Source organism: Pleuronectes platessa, chromosome 10, assembly GCF_947347685.1.
Source record: "Pleuronectes platessa chromosome 10, fPlePla1.1, whole genome shotgun sequence".
In the NCBI taxonomy this organism is placed as follows: domain Eukaryota; kingdom Metazoa; phylum Chordata; class Actinopteri; order Pleuronectiformes; family Pleuronectidae; genus Pleuronectes; species Pleuronectes platessa.
Genome location: NC_070635.1, coordinates 16,439,597 through 16,451,848, shown reverse-complemented (window position 1 = coordinate 16,451,848; position 12,252 = coordinate 16,439,597). Strand labels below are relative to the sequence as shown.

At 43.3% G+C, this 12,252-nt stretch overlaps 1 long non-coding RNA gene across 1 annotated transcript in view; it reads right to left on the bottom strand.

The window, feature by feature from the left end:
• LOC128449823 (uncharacterized) overlaps nt 1–12,252 on the bottom strand; it is a 107,751-nt gene that overhangs the window by 19,968 nt on the left and 75,531 nt on the right. The window contains exon 4 of the long non-coding RNA XR_008339917.1: nt 6,914–7,123. This is a non-coding gene — a long non-coding RNA (uncharacterized LOC128449823). The remainder of the gene's footprint in view (nt 1–6,913; nt 7,124–12,252) is intronic.

The following is a 12,252-nucleotide window of genomic DNA, read 5'->3' as shown; positions in this document are numbered from 1 at the left end:
CATAAATGCATGTAGCAAATACAGTTCTATGTAATTTGGCTCCTTGCCTGCTGGTTTTATCCAAATTGCTTTAAGTCTTCATTCTGATGACTGCGAAGAAAATAAAACTATGATTATGGTTGTAAAAATTATAGCGGCAGTAATATAATCATAACGGCATGAGAATGAACATCATGACATAATGGATGTTGGGTATTCGAGGAACTCCTCTTGCCGAACTTGTTTACTTGGACTAGCAATGTTCATGAGGGATAATTTATAATATATTCAGACTAGAGCTTTTAATAACAAGTATGTGTTCCCTACAAAGTAGAGCACAGTTAACCTGCAGCCAACAAGTAGGCTGATTTTACACGACAACATTTTCCAAACATTACAGTAAAGTTAGTTAAATTGTAGTAATATTTGCTACTAGATAATGCAGCTGTACTGTAGATGGTTTTACCGTCTTACAAAGCTGAACGCTCATCTTCACTTACACAAAAATAGGACACACACACACACACACGCAGAGAGTCACAGTGATTGAAGGAGCTGAAATGTGCAGTTGTAGCACATTTAACTATATCATATAGAAGCGGTCCTATTCTTTCCTGCACATATTCTTATTATCAAGGGCTCTTACAGTGACTCAAATTAAAACTCCTATTAATCCAACAGTGTAATCCCTCCATTGCATGGAGCAGTCTTTTCAGCTTGAGTGTGGATTAGAGAACAGTGAGACCCTGTGTCGGTGGTCACTGGTGTATAACACCTCATAAAGATAATATGCCGTGTGTGTGCATGCGTGTGTGTTTCCTGCTGTGCTGGTGGTCAGCTTTGTATAGGCCAGAAAGCGTGTCTGTGTGTGTCTGTGTGTGTGTGTGTGTGTGTGTGTGTGTGTGTGCGTGTGTTCGAGGGTATGTTGTACATGTGGATAATGTGCTTCTTTTCTTCCTTTGTGGTTACCTGGTGAAGGGGAAAATCCCTATGAGGTGGTCTTCTTGCAATGTGGACTACAAAGAAGGGGGCCTTTAACAGAGGAAACAGTGAATTAATAAAATAAGCCCCCTGAGTTGAAGACTCTCGCTAGGCTGAGGCCTCAGAAATGGCATGGGAGGAAGAGTTTGGATGCGAAAAGCAGAAATGAGGAAGACAGAATTCAGTATTAAGTGAACCTTGATGCATGCTGATTTCATACTTTATCCTTTACTGAGTTGAAGAGCCAGTGTGTTCCCCGTGCCCTCACTCAATCAGAGGCCTAATTGGGGGTCTGCACCTTAAATAAGCTTCTTTGCAAAATGATCATTTTCTAAGCAACAACTCTGACTTAAAATCAGCAATTTCCTTTCAAATGAATCAAAGTTACAGGACCCTTTTTGTTAATCTCCCTCCCTCCTCATCCTCTCAGGCAACACATCTCATTGCTAACTCTGTGTCCCTTATTTGTATGTATATTATCTCTAAGTATCTATAAAACCCTAATTCCAACCCTGATAGCGAAAGAGAGAGCTAATGCACCTCTTGACCCTTCTGCATCTCATTCCCTGGGATCATTTGCGAAACCCAAATCGGAACTTGTGGGCTAAACAAAAAACAGAGATGGTGAATGGGAAATTGAGAAGCAATAATAATAATAATATAAAAAATGCTTTTATCCCTCTGCTGCTGCTGTATGGGAAAATCTATACTGTACAGGCTTCACACAATCATGAAAAGATATTGGTCAGAGAGATGCACGGCTGCACAGCTCTCACCGGAGCTTGAAATGAATGTATTCATCACGCACTGTTGTTGCATCCCAAATGGGGACAATCTTAAAAGGTGGTCCTCAACATAAAAACAGTTTATCTTCATTTGAAGCAATGATGCATGGTGTGTGTGTGTGTGTGTTTGTGTTTGTGTGTGTGTGTGCGCATGTGCATGCATGTGTGGAGAGATACAGCATGTATATATTCATGGATGACTTTTATAGCCATGAAAACAAGCCTCACTAGTCCACAGTGGCAACACAGCACATATTATTACGTTTTACCATCACCATGAGCTCATAGCATAGTAAAATGACAAATAATGTGCCATGTATGTATGTTCACAACTTAAGGCTGTGCACACTTCATTTTGCCGGTGGTGGTTGTTATTAATAGATAATGTTCTCTAGCTCTTTGACTACTTGTTGTCTGAGAAACAGAGTTAAAGGTAGGGTTGGTAATCCCGTCAAAGCTAGCAAGAGCAGGCACTTTGAAAGACCACAACCGATACATCCCATCTGCCCTAATGCAAAGCTCGGCCCCCCCCCAAATCCCATCCACGTGCACTGACTGACAACTGTTAGAATCCGACTTTTCCATGACTGACTCTAACTTCTGGCTGTCGTCTCTGCTTCAGCAGTGTGTGTCTCACAGGCTTGGTCATGTGCAGCGAGAGCTCAGGCACGGTCAGCTTGTGAAGGACCGTTATGCCCGCCAATCATTTTAAATATTATTTATTGATGGCTATCTGGCCTCGAAGAACTTTTCAAATTAGATTAAAAAAAAGTGTTTAAAAAAAAATGGCCAACCCTACCATTAAAATAATCTAAATTAAATAAGTTTTTGCTTTATAGGGCTCACTCACTTTTTAAACTGCAGCTTCTTCTTCTACTATGATTGTCCCATTATATCAGGTGTCATTTTCTACTGCAGGCCTCATGAAGCCCACCGACCAATTACTCTTTTTCTTATGAAAATATTGCTGTATTAATGCCGGATAGATGGGCTGCGGTTGTTCTTTGAGTTAGCACGCACAGAGTGTCAGGTACAGTGCAGAACAAAAATCTCCTAATCCCCTAACTCTTTGCTACTCATTATTATTTCACAGGGCAGCCGTCCCAAATACATAAGGCCCTTACCCTGCTCAGCCCAGTCTGCCAAACTCCGACTCTGGGTTTGATGTTCCTCCAACATCCAACAGACTATGATTATTTCATTCCTTTTTTTTTTAACATAACCCATCAATTATTCAACCTTTGCTGGAGCAGATTTGATTTTTTTGATTTAACAAAAATAAGTGCGTGTGTGTGTCCACCCATCTAAGGGGGGAGACTGAATATGAAACGTTCCGCAAAGATAATACATCATGCCTTAGATGAGTGATGGATGGTGAAGGGGTGGCGTAGAAGGGGAATAAAAAGGCATGTGCTCCAGAATAAATGATAACTGCATTAGCATAGGATCGCAAACGCTCCCTTCGCTCTACAATAAATTGCCTCCCATCCTCACGGTGAACCACACAACAAGTGTAACAGTGTGACAGTGGTGTGAGTGTGTGTGTGTGTGTGTGTGTGTGAATTGTACTGCAACAAGCATAAAAAGATTATAATAATATACATTGACACAAATCCATTACCTCCAGGTTTTGCATTGCAATTAAGTCAATACCCACTGGGCAGAGATAGCAAACATTTACTGTATCATTGTAAAAAAGTCCTAAAAACTTTTCCTTTAAGCATTTCATTGTGAAATTAATTAGCTGGTGATGCACACGTCCTTCATTAATTCATACCTTCACAAAAACCCTCCCTTTATCCTTTAGCCTCATTTCCTTACCCTCACTCCCCCTTCTCTCTCTCTCCGCTGCCATTCCTCTCCTCTCCTTACATCCTCAACTTGGCTAATGAGCCCACTTAAATGTATGCCAAAACACAAACAACAAGAGACGAAGAAGTAGGTGCAGTGCTTACTGGAAGATCCTGTTTGTTAAAGGATTCATCATGTGAACTGTTTTCAATAAATAATAAATGCAAACGCTGACTTTTGTCTGCAGACGAGACTCCGGGACATGAATTATGCATTGTTATTCCTGGATAGGGCAACGCAGGGACAGAGTGGCAGTATCTTGCATGTGTGCATGAGTGTGTGCATGTGGCAGATCCCTGGCACACACCGAGTACAGTTTGTGAGGCTTACAATCAAGGCCCCTGTGTGGGCACAACTCACTGCGATTACAGCATCGCTTTGTGTGCAACTACATCTGTGGTCTGAACCTGAAGCACCTGGAAGTTCATTTTGACTTTGACTTTCAATCTCAACTCAAAGGGATGAAAAACTGAGCCGATTAATTATAGCTTATCACGTCTCTTGATTGGCTGAATGATGAAAAGCAGGATGTGTGTGTTCTCGCGCTGCTCTCCTGTGTGTGGGGGGGGGGTGCCCTCCCAGCACATTTGTGTTTTACAGTATTTTTTCCATTTGATCTCTCACTCTCTTTCCCTTCGCTCCTCTCTTTTCCAGCTCTCTCCTGCTCCGAAATCATTACGACAACAAAGGCAGCCGAGTTCCCGCTAGACAGTGCAAAGGTTCCACTGGCAATGCTAAAATGGATGTGTGTTTTTCTTTTTCTCGTCTCTTGTCACCGGGGGGAACATGAGTGGAAAAACTTGATTGAAAATCAGGAAAACAGGGAATAATTACAAAGAGGAGGAAAGGCACCCATCCACCCATGACAGCAATCATCACTGATCTCCGCTGTCATTTCACTCTGTGGTAAATAATTCATCAAAAGAAACAAAGGGGAAACAAATATGCAAATAAACCCCAAAAAGGCCAGGAACACTGGCCTACTGCCACATGGGAAGAATAGTCGCGGATTATTATCATGGCAGGTTATGGCTGTGATGAATCTGAATTTCTCTTGTTTCATCTACCTTGACAGCACTGAAGTCACACATGCACGGAGAGAGGATAAAAAAAACGTGAAGGGATTTGAGGGTTTGATTGAGGAGGGAAGGGAAGGAGGGAGGGAGGGAGGGATTAAGGACAAGGGGAATGGGAGGATTGAGAAAGGGGGGGAGGAAAAGGCAGGGAAGAGGGGCAGTCGACATCGGAGGGGAGAAGAAAGAGATTTGGGAGGGGATGGGAGGAAAGGAGGGAGGGAAGCTTTTGAGGGTGTATTCGACAGTACTGTGAAAGGTAGCCATCAAGGGCTTTGATGAAAAGTGCAGGCCTTCTAAAGCTTAGAAGTGACAGCATATGATTTGGTCAAAGCATGAAGCTTTTCAAAGGTAGACATTCTCACTCCCATTCATCTCTCCCGGGTTTGACTGTAACTTTTTGGGGCTGAGCTCGAGCAAAATTCTGAATTGCTTTGACAGATTGACTGCATGTGGTATTGTCCCGGTGACTTACCGACAGGAGGCTGGCTGGAAATGTAGACATCCTGAAATGAAGGGGGATTACATGTAATGTTTCACAAAACCATCCGAGATCAGCGGCTATGCAGAACGCCACCATTTTTGATCGAGGAAGTGACATTAAGATGCGTTAGTCTGTATGCCAAAGAGAAACCTCATTATCTTTGTCCTTGGTGCTTTAATGGCACCCATATGAAAGTGCTTAATCGAAGCATAACTGCTAAGCTTGGAATTATTTGTCAGCGCGTTTGATTGACCAAAAACATGTCTCGTTAAAACATCCAGCTGCCCTGAAAAACTCATCTCAAGAAACCTAATCTATAATTTGCGGTGCATTAAATGCAGCTTTTTTTCTCCTCTTTCATGCTACAAACACACCTCTTATGGATATTGCATGTGTATTCTACATATTGTAGCACCTTGACACGTGGACACTGCTGTGCAATTGGCCACATAGTTTTCTTGGAGTGGTGCTCGAGGCTTATCAGCAGTTTGGCTCGCGAACAGCAATATGGACAGGCCTTCTGAGCCAACAGTCGTTAAAATTGAGGGTTGAGGTTTACAGTCCGAGGTCAGTGGTAACAGGCAACAAGCCTGTCAGATGATACTGGTGTGTCGTTTTGTACACACACATGCACACACACCCATGCACACAACCACACACACACACACACACACACATAGATTATGCTGGAAATAGCATGCAATTTAACACTTACACACCCGCACACAAACCTGCGATACTGCTCCAAACATGTAAAAAGAAGCATGTGCTCAAAATTGAGCATGCATGCCTATGAGGCCCTTGTCTAATCATGGTGTCTATTTGTCTCTGTCTCTCTCTCATTGAATGCACACACACACAGACACACACACACACTCATGCTCACTCGCTCGCTCACACACACACAGATAATAGTGTCTAATTTAGACCCTCATATCTGTAGAGTTCTCCAGAGGACTAGACCTCATCAGGAATATATTGGTGACCTACATACTAGGAACACACAGACACACACGAACACACACACACATGCATTATAACTGCACATGCTTTGGCACTGGCACACAGACATGTACGGTGCTTACAGGCATCTGCAGTGCATGCCTGCCATACAAGACACGTGCACAGAAACATGCCTGTGCACCCTGGGTATAGCTGTGCCCACACAGTCAGAAGCAGAAACGCACAGAGATGCAGACATGTAACCCCCGTCTATATGTCTGTATACATGTCTGTGTCCGCCCACTCCATGAACATACACAGCTATAGTGTGTGCGGAAAAAGATAAACTCCCACTTCTTCTTGAGAAGGTCAGAAATGTTATTGTAACACAAAAACAAGAACAAACACTCATAATTTATGTAAAAGTACGAAATGATGGATGCTGGTGAAGTATAGAGTCAGAGGTACACTATATAGCAGCTTGGTTCTTTAAGTAGACTGGATTACGGGTAGAATCAACTTTTATAAGTTTGTGAGAGCTCAAAACTTTACAAGTCAACAGGTTCAAATCAGGAATTTTCATTTATTCAAAGGTATCGTTCACATCATAAGATATTAAATGTCAAGAAATAGCCAAGTTTGGCATGGGCTCCACATGGTGACATTATTTCATGTTTTAGAGAAAGTTACATCATCTGTTTCTTTACAGTGTAATTGACGTATCCCCAGCTCAGTCTTTTTAAAGCTGCCTCACAGAGATATTTGATCTACTGCTATGACTGAATGGTTTAGGAAATCCAGGAAAAGAGACAACATACCTGCATGCTGTGTCAAACACCCTTTTCGGCTGAGTGGTAGATCTGCCGGTGATGCGGTAACCGTGCTATGTTTCTGCTGGGAAGAGCTGCAATCGCTGTATCCATGCTGTATTATGCATTCTGTTGGCACCAGACAGACCTCCAGTCATCATTCATCATTCATGGGCATCGTCTGTCAGCTTCACAGTCTACTAAACGGCCTGAGAGGACCTGACACGGAGCAGGAGAGAGAGAAAGGGAGAAAATCTCAACAAAGCATCCAGGAAGGCCTGACTCATGCACAGTTATCACCACTGCAAACGCCTAGACAGAGTGTGTGTCTTAGACGCTGACCAAATAAGTGATGAGAGAGTGGGGTGAGATATGAGATGGCATTAACAAGAAGGAATATAAAGGAGATTATTATCATAACTCTTCTCATACAGCTCCTAATATCTTTTAATGACCTGGTGTCACGGAAAGAGTCAAACTGCTTCCAGGCTTCGTAGGTTAAAGAGAGGTTTTGAACCCCTGCTGCAGGATATCAGCCAATGTGTGGAGACGTAGGCAGACGTCTGTGGGTGACTGTCTGCTCAGCACCGTGTTTATAGAAGAACCTGACTCATGCACTGCATTGAAGGCGGTGTTTGAAGAAGATGAGGTTAGGGCCACAACTGGTGCAGAAATAGCACATGACCGACATGGAAACACATTAACTTTTTTCACATTTATGGCTGGCGAGAGGGACTCTGACTCGTACAGCACGTAGTCATCAGTAGGACTTCACTTAGCACCGCAGAAGCATTTCAACCGCCCCATCTAAAGTCTTTACAATAAATATCCGAGTGTATAGATGGAGGACATGCTCCACTTCCTCCCACTAACCAGAAATGAAGCCATAGTATTGCCAGATACGTACGCTGCAGTGGTGATTATGACTCTTTAGTTTGGTCAACATCCCGTCCACTAACATTGGAAAGGTGGCATGTATGACCTATACTGCAGCCTGCTACCAAGTGGTGATCATGTTACTTTGGCTTCACTTTTGAGGAGCTGTAATGTCGTCCATCTTTGCATACAGTCAAATACAGATGGTGTTTGAATCAAAGTCTGTCAATAAAGAGCATTATAGGAGTTGTATGAATGTAATAATTCCATCATATGATGTTTATGATCAGATATTAAGATTAAGATTGAGCTTAAGATGCATTTATTTGTCCCAAACAGATGCACAGACATGCACAGGCACACTCATGCAGGTAGGGAAATTGAACCTCTGCTTTTGACCCATCTGGTGCAGGACACACAGAGCAGTGAGTGACCATGTACAGCGCCCGGGGAGCAGATGTTGGGGGAGTAAGGTGCCTTGCTCAGGGGCACTAGACAGGGTAGGGAGAATCCTCTTGGATTTTTGGACAGATCAATCCAGGTTCGTTTTTTTGTTGTGTCTCCGTGGAGTCGAACCAGAGACGAACCAGAGACCTTTTCTGCCCATAGTCCAAGGCCTCTTCATCCAACCGGGGTACGTATCTCACATGCAGTGTCTTCTAGAGGGGTCTCACAAAACTTCAGTTTCTCAGTGTGAACTGTCGCTGGAGACGACACAGCAGAAAAGCTGATCCTCCTTCTCCCAGAGAATCCACCTAGAAAGCAGTCCCAGTCACAGATTGTCTAATTATCCGTTGCCTCAGTAAATCAGACCCTAATTACAGGCAGATTGTACGAGCAAATTGACTGGAATTTGAGCCGTGCCTTCTCTTATGTAAATCTGGCCCTTGGAGTCAAAAGACTGATGTAGTTTATTTCATTAATGGCAGGAAGCTGTTTGAGGCAGAAGAGTTGAAACTCTGAACCCAGTAAGTTGATCAGGATGTTAATTAAAAGTCAGACACTCTGACACCAGGGAGCGACTAGAGCTGCCCTGAGGGAGGACCAAATTAATACCTTCTGCAGTAACTGTAGACAAATTCATAACAGGGTGACATAAAAGTCACGTCTCATCTCATATTACTGCAGAAACATATAGCACAACAGCAGGATTAGAAAGGTTGACACAGCAGTCTGTGAGTTCTACTTGGGAAACAATATCACAGAGGGGGACAAAATAAAACACGGATACACCATCTCTATGGGCATCCCAAAAACATTGCGAATAAAATATGACTAAAGTTTTGAAAAAGTTACTAGAAGCCTCGCAACCTTGCCAGAAAATAAAAAGGCTTCCTCTTTCTGTTCAGGGAAAACAGAAGTATGGCAAGATAGTTTGTCTCCTGCTGCCTCTAGGCAAGACAGACAGAAGACGGATCATCACTGCACTTGCACTCACTGCCTCACTGCTATATACGGTATAGATTGATACTTCAAGGTGAAATAAAGAGGATATCTTTCTAGGGTTTCAGCTTTTCTTCATTGTGCGTTTGCTCTGATGCAGATTTATAAACCGTCATTCTGAATATCACCAATTTACTCTGTGATTTAACAGCCTATCTGGCCATGTCAAAGAAAGTGGAAAAAACTCTGTTTGTCCATTTATCTACTTCTGCTCCAAAATCGGATAGGTTCTTTCCTGAATCATGTTCATCCCCTCCACAGAATTTCATGAACATGTGTTAAGTAGTTTTTGAGTAATTGTGCTAACAAACTGTTAAAAACGTTAGAAGGGGACTCACTCATACCTCAACCAAGGCCCAGACGCCCCCTTATGAAGCCACATTCAAACTCAGTATTCCAGATTCCGGATTTCATGCCCTAAACATGCCTGTTTTTCATCATCAAGATCCATTAATTATTGTCGGCCAAATCAACAAAAACATTGAAAAAAACCTACTTTGCGGTGGATCAGCCCCTCATCCAGATCTGCACCGAAATTGAATGGGCTCTTTTTCAACCCATAATCTGCCCAGCAGTTGTTGGATAATTCTGCTAACAACAAACAAATGCAATTAAAGGATAACCTCCTTGTCAGAAGTAATGAAACATGTCCGGACCAGGAAGCAAGTTAGAGGCAAGAGGGGGAAAAAAAGGGGGTAGAGGGTTCGGTGTGATGGAGATATGTCTCGATTGCATGATGTTATTTTCATGAAATGTGACAGAAAGCAAACTAGAGGCAAATTTAAAGGGGCAGAGAATGAGAGAGAGACTGACAGACAGACAGAGGAAGAGTAAGCTGAGTGGAACAGACAGCATTTTATAATCATACATTCAGCGTGCGCTACCAAAGAGCTGAGCCACTGTTATGTAAACCAGAATGAAACATTCATGAGCGAGCCATGGTCTCGCTCGCAACCTATCAGGATAGTGCATGAGTGGCCCATATGGTGGGTTGGCTTCTATCTGAAACCCATCTATGGACGAGAGAAGATGAAGGGCAGAAACAGGGGTGTGCGCAGGGAGGAGGAGAGGAACGAGTGGAGAGACAGGGATTAGGCAATAAAAAGACAGATGAGATCAAGAGACAGCTCCGACACGCTCAGGCAGCGTATGCCTTCTGTGAGCCTGGGAGCTAACCCCCCACACACACACATGCACACACACACATGCACTGACTCTGTGATGTGGTTAGCTGTGACTTTGTCCCTGACTGGGTGTATAGATGGGATGTTTAGAAAAGGGCTGCACTCTCCGAAGTTGTGCCAGGTCTCCCACCACACCACACCCCACCATCGTAAGGAGAAGGGGACTTAGTGGGCTTATGGCTTCTGTTGTGGTTTCTTGAATTCTCCCCCTCTCTACTCCTTCTCTCTATGACTCTCACTCTATCTCTGCCCGCGGTGTCTGTCTGTTTCGCGGTCCGACGCTCCGGTTCCCTTCGGCTGTTTCTCCGCATTTTCCTCTCCCCTACATCCATCGATCCTTCTCTCATCTTGAACCCAGTCACCTCTCATTTTCTAATACACAAACCATGAATAACATTTGCAGTGATATGACAACACATCTGACTGGAACCCTAGAAAGAAGCAGTGTAAACTCAGCAATCTGAGCTCTGACAAGGAAAGAAGAGAGGACCTTTGAAAGCTCTGTGAGAGAATTAAAACGCTGAGCCACTGGGACACTATGAAAGTATTAGTGTCAGGAAAAAGGCGCAGATTGATTCCACAAGTAAGAACCTGATCTTTGGGGCATGTGTAGACCTAAGTGCTGTAACATGAACACAGGAGGAGTTTAGATTATCACTGTAATAAGTATAGGAGCCTGAACTGCTCCGTTCTGTGATCACAAGGTGGTGGACTTTGTTGAGGTTTAGGGCTTCTGTTGTGGTTGCTTTGTACTTCAGTGCTGTTCCTTTTTTTTTTTCTGTGGGATTATCATGACATTCATTCACCATTTCTCCATCACTCAGAGTCTGTCTTTCTCTCTCACCCCCAATTGTTATTTTTTTTACACTCTCCTACAAAGTGTAACTTCAATATCCTTTAATGAATAAGATATAACATGTACATTAACCCAAGCTACAGTTTATCCTTTGATTCGCGTATACGTGCTTTTGTAGTTTCTTCTCCCTCCTCTCTTCTTTTTTCTCTTTGCTCTTATATAACCCCTTGCTTTTTCTGGGAGGAAAAAAGACCTATACCCGATCAAAAAAGAAATAACTTGCCTTCTGTGTCGCCAGGCACGATGGCTGGAGCACGACTAGAGAGGTCTGAGTAATCTCAAACTCAAATGTATATTACACCCATACGTTTCTACACAAATACACGCAATGCCACTCGCACACAAATACAGATGAAGCCACGGGTGCACCTACACACATACAAAGTCTGACAATCGGATTTTCTGTCTATATAAGCGCACACATGCATACACATGTGCACACAAACACAATCTTCCATCGTCCTCCCATAGATCCGGTCTTCCCCTGCTTCCTAAACCTCAAACACCCACACACTGTGTCTTGATTCAATTAAAGCAGAGTCAGGTCTGGATTGTGACATATACCCCATGAAGTGGGAGGAGTGTGTGTGCACGTGTGTGTGTGTGTGTGTGTGTGTGTGTGTGTGTGTGTGTGTGTGTGTCTTTTTTCTGTGAATCGGAAAACGTCATGACCTCCTTTGCCATGGCCCTTCCTGCTCATTGTGGTAATGGATGTGTGACCTTTGACCCCTTACTACATTCTGTGCCTGCCTTCCTCGGCTGCTCTCTGTCTTTCTTTCTCTCCATCAACTATTTATTTTTTGTTTTGTTCTTTCTCTCCCTTCCTGTCTGTCTGTCTCACTCTCAATCTCTCATACCTAATGAGACAGGGACTGTCCTCCTGTGGGGAAAGAGGTCACTGCCCCTGACACACATGCACACACACACATTTACACATGCAGAGATAAACATACAGACATAGTCTGCACACATGCATACACATGCAGACA